The sequence below is a fragment of the Equus przewalskii genome, chromosome 1, assembly GCF_037783145.1.
Source record: "Equus przewalskii isolate Varuska chromosome 1, EquPr2, whole genome shotgun sequence".
Lineage (NCBI taxonomy): Eukaryota > Metazoa > Chordata > Mammalia > Perissodactyla > Equidae > Equus > Equus przewalskii.
This window is the reverse complement of record NC_091831.1, coordinates 27,279,234-27,292,334: the sequence shown is the minus strand read 5'-3', so window position 1 is coordinate 27,292,334 and position 13,101 is coordinate 27,279,234. Positions and strand designations below refer to the sequence as shown.

Genomic DNA, 13,101 nt, shown 5'->3' with positions numbered 1-13,101 from the left:
GAGACAGCATCCCACATAGCACAACCAGAGGCACTCACAACTAGAATATACAACTATGTACTGGGGGGACTTTGGGGAGAAGGAAAAAAAAAAAAGGATTGGCAACAGATGTTAGCTCAAGTGCCAATCATGGGGGAAAACAAAGGCATGGGGTGGCCGATGGGACAAAAAAACAAGACCTATGTATATGCTGCATACAAGAGACACACTTCAGACCTAAAGACACTCACAAACTGAAAGTGAAAGAATGGAAAAAGATACTCCATGCAAATGGCAATGAAGAAAGTTGGGGTAGCAATACTTATACCAGAAATAATAGACTTTAAAACAAAAACTATAACAAGAGACAATGAAGGGCACTACGTAATGATAAAGGGGAAGTATAAGAGGATATAACACTTGTAAATATCTGTGCACCCAACATAGGAGTGCCTAAATGTATAAAGCAATTATAAACAGACATCAAAGAAGAAATAGACAGCAACACAATAATAGTAGGGGACTTTAACACTCCACTTACACCAATGGATAGATCATCCAAACAGAAGATCAGTAAGGAAACATTGGCCTTAAATGACACATTAGACCAAATGCACTTAGTAGATATATATAGAACATTCCATGCAAAAACTGCAGAATACACATTCTTTTCAAATGCACATGGAAGGTTCTCCAGGATAGATCATATGTTAGGCCACAAAACAAGTCTCAATAAATTTATAAGCTTGAAATAATACCAATCATCTTTTCTGACCACAACAGTAGGAAACTGGAAATCAAGTACAGGAAGGAAATCAGAAAAGCAGCAACTATGTGAAGATTAAACAAAATGCTACTGAACAATGACTGGGTCAGTGAAGAAATCAAAGGAGAAATAAAAAATATCTGGAGACAAATGAAAATGATAGTACAACATGCCAAACTTAATGGGATACAGCAAAAGTGGTTCTAAGAGGGAAGTTTATAGCAATACGGGCCTACCTCAACAAACAACAGAAATCTCAAACAATCTAACAGTGCACCTAAAGGAACTGGAAAAAGAAGAACAAAGCCAAAATCAGTAGAAGGAAGGAAATAGTAAAAATCAGAGCAGAAATAAATGAAATAGACACTGAAAAAAAGAATAGAAAAAAGCAGTGAAACTAAGAGCTGGTGCTTTGAAAAGATAAACAAAATTGACAAACTTTTAGCTAGACTCACCAAGAAAAAAAGAGCGAATGCTCAAATAAATAAGATCAGAAATGAAAGACTAGAAATTACAAGAGACACCTCAGAAATATAAAATATTATAAGAGAATACTACGAAAAGCTATACACCAACAAACTGGATAATCTAGAAGAAGTGGATAAATTCTTAGGATCATACAACCTTCCAAAACTGAATCAAGAAGAAATAGAGAATATGGATAGACCAATCACTAGTAAGGAGATTTTGAAACAGTAATCAAATACCTCCCCCAAAAATAGAAGTCCAGGACCAGATGGCTTCCACAGTGAATCCTACCAAACATTCAAAGATGGCTTAATACCTATCCTTCTCAAACTGTTCCCAAAAAATTGAAGAGGAGGGGAAGCTTCCTAACTCATTCTGTGAAGCCAACATTAACCTGATATCAAAACCAGACAAGGACAACACACAAAAAGAAAATTACAGGCCAATATTGCTGATGAACATCAATGCAAAAGTCCTCAACAAAATACTGGCAAATCGAATACAACAATATATTAACAAGATCAGACACCATGATCAAGTGGAATTTATTCCAGGGGTGCAAGGATGGTTCAACATCTGCAAATCAGTCAACATGATACACCACATTAAGAAAACGAAGAATAAAAATCACATAATCATCTCGGGGCCAGCCTGGTGGCACAGTGGTTAAGTGTGCATGTTCTGCTTCTTGCTGGCCTGGGGTTTGCCGATTCGGATCCCGGGTGCGGACATGGCACCACTTGGCAAAAGCCATGCTGTGGTAGGCATCCCACGTATAAAGTAGAGGAAGATGGGCATGGATGTTAGCTCAGGGTCAGTCTTCCTCCACAAAAAGAGGAGGATTGGCAGCAGTTAGCTCAGGGCTAATCTTCCTCCAAAAAAAATCACAGAATTATCTCAATAGATGCAAAGAAAGCATTTGACAAGATACAACATCCATTTATGATAAAAACTCTGAATAAAATGGGTATAGAAGGAAAGTACCTCAACATCTATGGCAAATCCATGGCTAATATCATTCTCAATGGAGAAAAACTGAAAGCTATCTCTTTAAGAACAGAAACCAGACAAGGATGCCCACTTTCACCACTCTTATTTAACATAGTGTTGGAAGTTCTAGCCATAGAATTAGGCAAGAAAAGAAATAAAAAGGATCCGTATGAAAGGGAGAAGTGAAACTGTCACTATTTGCAGGTGACGTGATTTTATATATAGAAAATGCTAAAGAATCCACCAAAAAACTTTTAGACATAGTAAATGAACATGGTAAAGTTGCAGGATACAAAATCAACATACAAAAATCAGTTGCTTTTCTATACACTAACAACGAAGTAGCAGAAAGAGAAATTAAGAATACAATCCCATTTACAATTGCAACAAAAAGAATAAAATATCCAAGAATAAACTTAACCAAAAAGGTGAAAGACCTGTACACTGAAAACTATAAAACATTGTTGAAAGAAATAGAAGACACAAAGAAATGGAAAGATATTCCGTGCTCTTGGACTGGAAGAATTAACATAGTTAAAACGTCCATACTTCCTAAAGCAGTCTACAGATTCAGTGCAATCCCTATCAAAGTTCCAATGACATTTTCACGGAAATAGAACGAAGAATCCTAAAATTTGTATGGAACACCCAAAACCCCAAATAGCCAAAGGAATCCTTAGAAAAAAAGAACAAAGCTGGAGGTATCACACTCCCTGATTTCAAAATATACTACAAAGCTATAGTATCAAAACAGCGTGGAGGCTGGCCTGGTGGCATAATGGTTAAATTTTTGACCTTCGCTTCTGCGGCCTGGGGTTCACAGATTCACATTCTGGGCGTGGACCCAGCACCACTTGTCAAGGCACGCTGTGGCGGCATCCCACGTAAAATAGAGGAAGATTGGCACAGATGTTAGCATAGCAACAATCTTCCTCAAGCAAAAAGAGAAAGATTGGCAACAGATGTTAGCTCAGGGCAATCTTCCTCACACACAAAAATACAGCATAGTACTGGCACAAAAACAGACACACAGATCAATGAATCCACAGAATCAAGAGCCCAGAAATAAACCCACACATCTATGGGCAGCTAATTTCCAACAAGGGAGCCAAAAACATACAATGGAGAAAGGAAAGTCTCTTAAATAAATAGTGTTGGGGGGGCTGGCCTGGTGGTGCAGCAGTTAAGTGCACACCTTCCACTTCGGCGGCCTGGGGTTCGCCAGTTTGGATCCTGGGTGCAGACATGGCACCGATTGGCAAAAGCCATGCTGTGGTAGGCGTCCCACATAGAAAGTAGAGGAAGATGGGCATGGATGTTAGCTCAGGGCCAGTCTTCCTCAGCAAAAAGAGGAGGATTGGCAGCAGTTAGCTCAGGGCTAATCTTCCTCATAAAATAAAATAAAATAAAATGTGTTGGGAAAACTGGACAGCCACATGCAAAAGAATGAAAGTGGACCTTTATCTTACACCAAAGACAAAAATTAACTCAAAATGGATTAAAGACTTGAATGTAAGACCAGAAACCATGAAAATTCTAGAAGAAAACATAGGCAGTACACTCTTCAACATCAGTCTTAGCAGCATATTTTCAAGTACTATGTCTGACTGGGCAAGGAAAACAATAGAAAAAATAAACAAACGGGACTACATCAAACTAAAAAGCTTTTGTATATCAAAGGAAACCATCAACAAAACAAAAAGACAACCTAACGATTGGGAGAAGATATTTGCAAACCATATATCTGATAAGGGGTTAATATCCAAAATATATAAAGAACTCATACAACTCAACAACAACAAACTAACAACCCAATTTAAAAATGGGCAAAAGATCTGAACAGACATTTCTCCAAAGAAGATATACCCTTGGCCAACAGGCCAAGTTGAAAAGATATTCAACATCACCAATTATCAGGGAAATGGAAATCAAAACTACAATGAGATATCACCTCACACCTGTCAGAATGGCTATAATTAACAAGACAGGAAATAACAGGTGTTGGAGAGGATGTGGAGAAAAGGGAACTCTCATGCACTGCTGGCGGGAGTGCAAACTGGTATAGCCACTATGGAAAACAGTATGGAAATTCTTCAAAAAAATTAAGGATGGAACTACCATAAGATCCAGCTATTCCACTGCTGGGTATTTAGCCAAAGAACATGAGAATACAAATGTGTAAAGATACATGCACCCCTCTGTTCGTTGCGGCATTATTCACAATAGCCAAGACTTGGAAGCAACCTAGGTGCCTGTCAAGGGATGAATGGATAAAGAAGTTGTGGTATATAAACACAATGGAATACTACTCAGCCATAAAAAAGGATGAAATCTTGCCATTTGTGACAACATGGGTGGACCTTGAGGGTATTATGCTAAGTGAAATAAGTTAGAGGGAGAAAGTCAAATACCATATGATCTCACTTATAAATAGAAGATAAAAACAACAACAAAGAAACACATAGAGACAGAGATTGGATTGGTGGTTACTAGAGGGGAAGGTGGGAGGGATGAGGGTGAAAAGGGTGATTAGGCGCGTGTGTATGGTGCTGAACTGTAATTAGTCTTTGGATAGTGAACATGATGTAATCTACACAGAAATTGAAGTATAATGAGGTACACCTGACATCTATATAATGTTATAAATCAATGTTACTGCAATAAAAATTTTTTTTTCCATGGGGCGTGGAGGAGAAAGCTGATGAGTGAGATGACTTGAGAAAGTTTTATATATTAATACAATTAGAGAAACACTAGTAGCAATAATTTCTATTATTATAGTTCCCTATAGCCATTAAGTAAGGGAATTCTAGTATTTTAAGTTATAGCAATGGCTCCAAGTCTCTATGTATATAAGGCTTCTGCAGGAAACAAATTTTGATGTTATTAGTAATTTTATTCTATTATTTTATTTTATTTTTTTTCTGCTTTATCTCACCAAATCCCCCCGGTACATAGTTGTATATCTTAGTTGCAGGTGCTTCTAGTTGTGGCATGTGGGATGCCGCCTCAATGTGGCCTGATGAGCGGTGCCATGTCCGGGCCCAGGATCCAAACTGGCAAAACCCTGGGCCAACACAGCGGAGTGCGCGAACTTAGCCACTTGGCCACGGGGCCGGTCCCTATGTTATTAGTAATTTTAAAGAAGTATGTATGAAGGCTTCGGAAGTACTCTCTCTAGAATGAGGTATTTCTTTGACAATCCAAGCCCAGAATATAACGTAAATATATTTGTGTGATAATCTTATTATTCTTTTTTAAATTACAGTCTCTGTTAAGGACAAAAAAAGACTGAATTTTGCTCATATTTTCTAACATGAAAGGGACATATAAAGGGAAAATATTTTCTTTCTGTACCAGTGGGGCAAAATGCCTGCTTGTGTAGGAAACCTTGGCAGACCTTGAGAATTCTAAATTGCTCTAGATTGTTTTGTCTGTTTTTTTCCCCAAAAGAATTTGAATAGCTTTTTTCTCTCTGAAATGTGTTTTTCCTCTTCTCACCCTCATGTTTAACTTAATTAGGAGTCCTCCTCTGTAGCTTCATGTTTTGTCCAATACAGCCAAAAGTGTTCCGAAAACATCGTTGAAAACTCTCCAGGCTTCTTTACCTACGAAGCTTCTCATCATCAGCACTAAGTTCCAGAAGCCTTGATGGTCCCTTGCTTCCAAGTGACTAGCCCTCACCAGGCCAGAAGACTGCAGTCTTCTCTGTATAGTCTTGGGTATTCCCTGGGTAAATATACTCTTGGCTGACGTGTCGCCCTGCACAACTTTAGATTCTTCCTTTGGCTTCTTACTGGCTACTCTTAGTCACATTCCTTCTAGCCATCACCTGCTCCAACATCAGGACCAAGTGTTGAGTATCCAGAAGCTCCTAGGGGTTAGGTAAGCACTTGATGGTTTATTCTACGCTATAATAATATTTTTGTTTTGTTTTTAAATTACCAGACCAGTTTGATGGAATAGCTCTTTAGGCTACAGTGTAATCAGTTCACAACAGCTGAAGGGAGTAGTAAAAGCAGGATTGGGGGCATGGATAAGTTTTCTAGTTCTCTAAACAGGGAACGAATATGCCCTGCCAAATGAGGAGAGGCCTCCCAGATGATGATGGTTGGCATGCTCAGACTTTAGTATATTATCCATCAGCTTGGAGACCCATAGTTTTTTATGTCTATGGTACCATCTCTTTACCTAAACTGTGCCTTACTCCTGGACATTGTGCTGTACTTGCCTTGGTTCACCTGTAGTGTTCAGTGCCTGTTTTGGTTTATAGAGCATGAACTAGTTCACCTGCCGTGTTTTTACCTGGAGAAAGCCATCATGCCTTGCCACTGAATCTCAAAGATTCCCAAGATAGTGCATTTGATTTAGATTTGAGTGTGGCTGGTGATGGGGCATTTTGTGAGACCTTGGAAGCCAAAACTAGAACCAATATGGAAGTTTCAGGAAAGTCAATTTCAGCTTAATATAAGTGGAATTTCCAAAGTGGGGAAGTTTGAAAATGTTCTGTATTGCCCCTAGATGTGTAGACTTATACAAGGGGTGATTCAGCAGAAGCTAGATAAGCAATGGTAGGGGTTTTGTGTGGGCATTAAAGTGTGGATAGGGTGGGCCAGATGATGCACTAGTGGTGAGATTTTTGATTCACGTGTAAATGTTTTGATTCAGGTGTAAATTCCCAGGGGTTGTAGACTACTGCCAAGAAAAAAAATAGGCTAGGAGACTTCTGCTGATGGGTAGTCAGTGAGCAAGATGAAATTGCCCAGGGAGGGTGTACCCAGAAGAGCAAAAGGTCACATATGAAAACCTATATTTAAAAGATGAAAGGAGGAAGTGGAACTGCTGAAGGAAAACATTCCGAGGAAGAAAACCAGAATAGTTTAGGGTACAAGGGTGAAGGAGGGAGAGTTTGAAGGAGGAAGAAGGAATTAGAGAATGACATAGAAATTTGTATCCTCTGAAGCAGTGGTCCCCAAGGTAAGGTGCGTGTACAATCATTGGGAAGCGGTAGGACTTACATGTGTATTTAAACATAAGTATATATTATATAAATAGTTTATTCTTAAATTTATTTTTGTAGGCATTTCATGACATAATAATTTAGTAATAATGGTATATAACATAAATACGAATATATTGGGGGAGGTCTGCTCAACATTTAACTGACAGAATACAGTAAAAAAATGGTTTGAGACTTCTGCTCTAAAAAGAAAATACTCTACGTTTTCCATGCTCACATACTTCCCATTTAGTTTTTAATTTAAAATTTTTATTATGTTAAAATACACATAACAAAAAACTTACCATCTTAATAGTTTTTTTTTTTTTTTTTTGAGGAAGATTAGCCCTGAGCTAACTACTGCCAGTCCTCCTCTTTTTGCTGAGGAAGACTGGCCCTGAGCTAACATCCGTGACTATCTTCCTCTACTTTATATGTGGGATGCCTACCACAGCATGGCGTGCCAAGGGGTGCCATGTCCACACCCAGGACCCGAACCGGCAAACCCTGGGCCGCCGAGAAGCAGAACATGTGCACTTAACCACTGCGCCACCGGGCCAGCTCCCTTAATCATTTTTTAAGTGCACAGTTCAGTGGTGTTAAGTACATTCGCATTGTTGTGCAACCCTGACCATCATCCATCTCCATAACTCTTCATCTTGTAAAACTGAAGCTCTATACCCATTAAACACTAACTCTCCATTTCCCCTCCTCCCAGCCTCTGGCAGCCACCATTCTCTTTCTGTCTTCATGATTTTTGTCTTCTCTAAGTACCTCATATGAGAGGAATTGTACAGTATTTATCATTTTGTGACTGGTTTATTTCACTTAGCATAACATCCTCAAGGTTTATCCGTGTTGCAGCGTTTTTGCAATTTTCTTCCTTTTTTAGACTGAATCATAATATATGTAAAATTGTACGTATATACACTTTGCTTATCCATTTATCAGTTGATGGATACTTGGGTTCTTCCATATTTTAGCTATTGTGAATAATGCTGCTATGAACATGGGTATACAAATATCTCTTTGAGACCCTGCTTCCATTTCTTTTGGGTATGTATGCAGAAGTGGAATTGCTGGATCCTGTGGTTATTCTATTTTTAATTTTTTGAGGAGCTACCATACTGTTTTCCACAAGGGCTGTGCCATTTTACATTCCCACCAACAGTGCCCAAGGGTTCCAGTTTCTCCCCATGCTCGCCAACACTTCCTGTTTTCTGTTTTTCTGATAGTAGCCATCCTCATGGTATGAGGTGGTATCTCATGGTTTTCATTTAAATTTCCCTAATGATTAGTGATGTTGAATATCTTTTCATGTGTTTATTGGTCATTTGTATATCTTCTTTGGAGAAATGTCTATTGAAGTCCTTTGCCCATTTTTAAATCAGGTTGTTTGCTGTTGTTTTTATGTGTGTGTGTGAGGAAGATTGGCCCTAAGCTAACATCTGTTGCCAGTCTTCCTCTTTTTGCTTGATGGAGATTGTCTCTGAGCTAACAGCTGTGCCAGTCTTCCTCTATTTTCTGTGTGGGATGCCACCACACCATGGCTTGATGAGTGGTGTGTAGGTCCATGCCTGGGATCCGAACAGGCAAACCTGGGCCACCAAAGCAGAGCATGCGAACCCAACCACTACCCCACTGGGCTGGCCCCCAGGTCGTTTGTTTCATTGTTTGAGTTTTGGGAGTTCCTAATATATTATGGATGTTAATCCCTTGTTAGATATATGATTTGCAAATATTTTCTCCCATTCTATGGATTGCCTTTTTACTCTGTTGATAGTGTCATTTTTCTTTTCTTTTCTTTTTCTTTTTTTTTGCTGAGGAAGATATTCACCCTGAGCTAACATCCGTGTCAATCTCCCTCTAATTTTCAGTATGTGGGCTGCCAGCACAGCATGGCCACTAACATAGCAGTGTAGGTTTGCACCTGGCAACCAGACCCAGGTTGCTGAAGCAGAGCATGCTGAACTTAACCACCAGACCACCAGGGCTGGCCTGGATAGTGTGTTCTGATGCAGATAATTTTTAATTTTCATGAAGTCCAATTTGCCTAATTTTTCTTTTGTTTCCTGTGCCTTTGATGTCATATCCAAGAAATCATTGCCAAATCCAGTGTGTGAAGCTTTTGTCCTGTATTTTCTTCTAAGAGTTTTATTCTTTAAGTCTTAACATCTAGACCCTTGATTCATTTTGAGTTAATTTTTGTTTATGATGTTAGGTAAGGGTCCAGATTCATTCTGTTGCATGTAGATATCCAGTTCCCAGCACTATTTGTTGAAAAGACTGTCCTTTCCCCATTCAGTGGTCTTGGTACCCTTGTCAAAAATCATTTGGCCATATATGTGAGGGTTTATTTCTGGGCTCTCAAGTATATTCCATTGGTCTATATGTCTGTCTACACTGTTTTGATTATGGTAGCCTTGTAGTAAGTTTTGAAATCAGGAAGTGTAAGTCCTCCAGTTTTGTCTTATTTTGTGAAGACTGTTTTGGCTATTTGGAGTCCCTTGAAATTCCATGTGAATTTTAGGATGGATTTTTCTGTTTCTGCCAAAAGCATCATTGGGATTTTGATAGGGATTGCATTGAATCTGTAGATTACTTTGGGTAGTATGGACATTTTCACAATATTGTCTTCAAATTCATGAACATGGGATATGTTTCTATTTATGTCTTAGTTTCTTTTAGCAGTGTTTTATAGTTTTCATTGTAACAAGTCTTTCTCCTCCTTGGTTAATTCGTAAGTATTCTTTTTGATGCTATTGTGAGTGGAATAGTTTTGTAATTTCCTTTTTGGTTTTGTAATTTTCCTTTTCAAATTTTTCTTTGTTTGTAGAAATGCAACCGAGTTTTGTATGTTGGCTTTGTATCTTGTTACTTAATTTATTTGTTCTAATATTTTTTTTGTGGAATCTTTAGGGTTTTTTACATATAAGATCATATCACTTGCAGACAAAGATGATTTCACTTCTTCCTTTCCACTTTGGATGCCTTTATTTCTTTTTCTAGCCTACTTGCTCTGGGTAGAACTTCCAGTACTGTGTTGAATAGGAGTGCTGAAAGTGGGTATCCTTGCTTTGCTCCCGATCTGAGAGGAAACGCTTTGTCTTGCACCACTGAGTATGATGTTAGCTGTGGGTTTTTCACATACGGCTTTTATTATGTTGAGGTGGTTTCCTTCTATTTCTAGTTTGCTGGGTGTCCTTATCATGAAAGAGTGTTGAATTTTGTCAAATGCTTTTTCTGCATCAATTGAGATGGTCATGTGGTGGTTTTTTTCTTTTTTCTTCATTCCTATGATGTGGCATATTACATTGATTTTTGTATGTTGAATGATCCTTACATTTCAGGAATAAATCCCATTTGATCATGATGTATAATCCTTTTAATATGCTGCTGAGTTCTGTTTGCTAGCATTTTGTTGAGGATTTTTGCATCAATGTTTGTAAGGGATATTGGTCTGTAGGTTTCTTGTGGTGTCCTTATCTGGCTTTGGTACCAGGGTAATGCTGTCCTCACAGAGTGGGTTAGAAAGTGTTCCCTCCTTAAGTTTTTGCAAAGTTTTGAGAAGGATTGGTATTAGTTTTTTAAAAGTTTGGTAGAATTCACCAGTGAAGCCATCAGGTCCAGGGCTTTTCTTTGTTGGTAAGTTTTTGATTACTGATTAAATCTCCTTATTAGTTATAGAACTATTCAGATTTTCTATTTCTTCATAATTTAGTCTCAGTAGGTTTGTGTTTCCAGGCATTTTTCCATTTCATCTAGGTTATACAAATTTTTGGTGTACAATTGTTCATAGTACTCACTTACAATCTTTCTTATTTCTGTAATTTCTCTTGTGATTTCTTCTTATCCATTGTTTAGAAGTGTGTTGTTTAATTTCCACAATTTTCTGAATTTTTCAGCTTTCATTTTGTTATTATTTCTAACTTTATCTCCTTGTGGTCAGAGTGGATATTTTATATATCTGTCTTTTAAATCTCTTGAGACTTGGATTTAGTGGCCTAACATATGGTCTATCCCTGGAAAATGTCCTGTGTGCTCTTGAGGAGAATGTGCATTCTGTTGTTGGGGAGGGTTTTCTGTATATGTCTGTTAGGTCTAGTTGATTTATTGTGTTAAGTCCTTTATTTCCTTATTTATCTTCTGTTTGGTTGTTGTATCCATTATTGTGAGTGGAGCATTGAAATCTCTATTATTATAGAACTTTTTATTTTTCCCTTCAATTCTGTGAGTTTTTACTTCGTATGTTTTGTTGGTCTGTCATGAGGTGTGTAAATGTTTATAATTCTTATATCTTCTTGCTGTACTGAATCTTTTAATAATATATAGTGTCCTTTGTCTCTTCTGACCTTTCTTGATTTAAAGTCTACCTTGTCTGATATGAGTATAGCCACCTCTACTCTCTTTTGGTTACTATTTGCGTGGAATGTCTTTTTCCATCCTTTCACTTTTAGCCTGTTTGTGTCTTTGGATCTCAAGTGAGTCTCTTGTAGACAGCATATAGTTGGATCATGTGTTTCTATCCATTTTGCCAGTCTCTGTCTTTTGATGAAGAGTTTAATCCATTTACATTTAAAATAATTACTGATAAGGAGGAACTTACTTCTGTCATTGTGCTGTTTGTTTTCTATATGCTGTATAGCTTTTTTGTCCCTCATTTCCTGCGTTAATGTTTCAATTTATGTTTAGTTGATTTTTTTTGTAGTGCAATTAAAAAATTTCCTCCTCATTTCGTTTTGTGTATGTTCTATAGCTATTTTCTTTGTGATTACCATGGGGATTTCATTTGCCGTTCTAAAGTTATAACACTGTAATTTGATTTATACGAACTTAACTCCATATCAACATTGCTCCTTTACAGCTCTGTGCCCACTCCTTTCTATTCTTGATGTCACAAAATTACATCTTTATATATTTTGTGCCCTAAAACATAAACTAATAATTCTTTTAAATGTACTAGTCTGTTAAATTATGTAGAAAACAAGATTTAGAGCGAGAACCCAGTTACAGTAATACTAGCTTTCATGTTAATAATTTTTTTTTTACTTAAATGTATTAATCTCTTAAATCATGCAGGAAAAGTGCAGTTACAAACCATCATTATTGTAATACCAGCTTTTATAATTACCCATGTATTACCTTTGTTGAGATATTTATTTCTCCACTTGGCTTTACATTACTGTCTAAAGTCCTTTCATTTCACCTTTCAGGATTCCGTTGAGCATTACCTGCAGGGCATGTCTGGTGGTCATGAACTCCCTCAGCTTTTGTTTATCAGGGAATGTCTTGATTTCTTCCTAACTCTTGAAGGACAGTTTTGCCAGATACAGAATTCTCATTTGATAATTTTTTTCTTTTGGTACTTTGACTATATCAGCCTGCTGTCTTATGGCCTACAAAGTTTCTCATGAGAATTCCTCTGATAATCTTATTGAGGGTCCCTTTTATGTGATGGTTCACTTCTCTCTTCCTACTTTCAAGATTCTTTGTCCTTTTAGCTTTTGAAAGTTTGCTTATAATGTGTCTTGGTATGGGTCACTTTGACTTCTTATTTGGAATTCGTTGAGCTTCTTAGACGTTTATAGTCATATCATTAAATTTGGGAAGTTTTCAGCCATTATTTCTTTGGATATTCCCTCTGCCCTTTCTCTCTCGCTTCTCCTTCTGGGACTTCCATGATGCATATGTTGGTCTGTGATGGTGTCTCACAGACCCCTTAGGTTCTGTTTGCTTGTCTTCCATTCTTTTTCTTTTCCTCAGACTCAGTTTCCATTGTCCTGTTTTCACGTTTGCTGAGTCTTTCTTCTGTTTGCTCAAATCTGACTTTAAATCCCTCTAGTGAACTTTTCATTTTAGTTATTGTACTTTTCAACTCCAGAATTTCTTTCTAGTTCTT

At 37.6% G+C, this 13,101-nt stretch overlaps 1 protein-coding gene across 7 annotated transcripts in view; it reads left to right on the top strand.

Moving 5' to 3' along the window:
* The window catches only part of CNNM2 (cyclin and CBS domain divalent metal cation transport mediator 2), a 156,528-nt gene that overhangs the window by 58,048 nt on the left and 85,379 nt on the right, over positions 1 to 13,101 (top strand). The gene's annotated exons all lie outside the window — the stretch shown is intronic.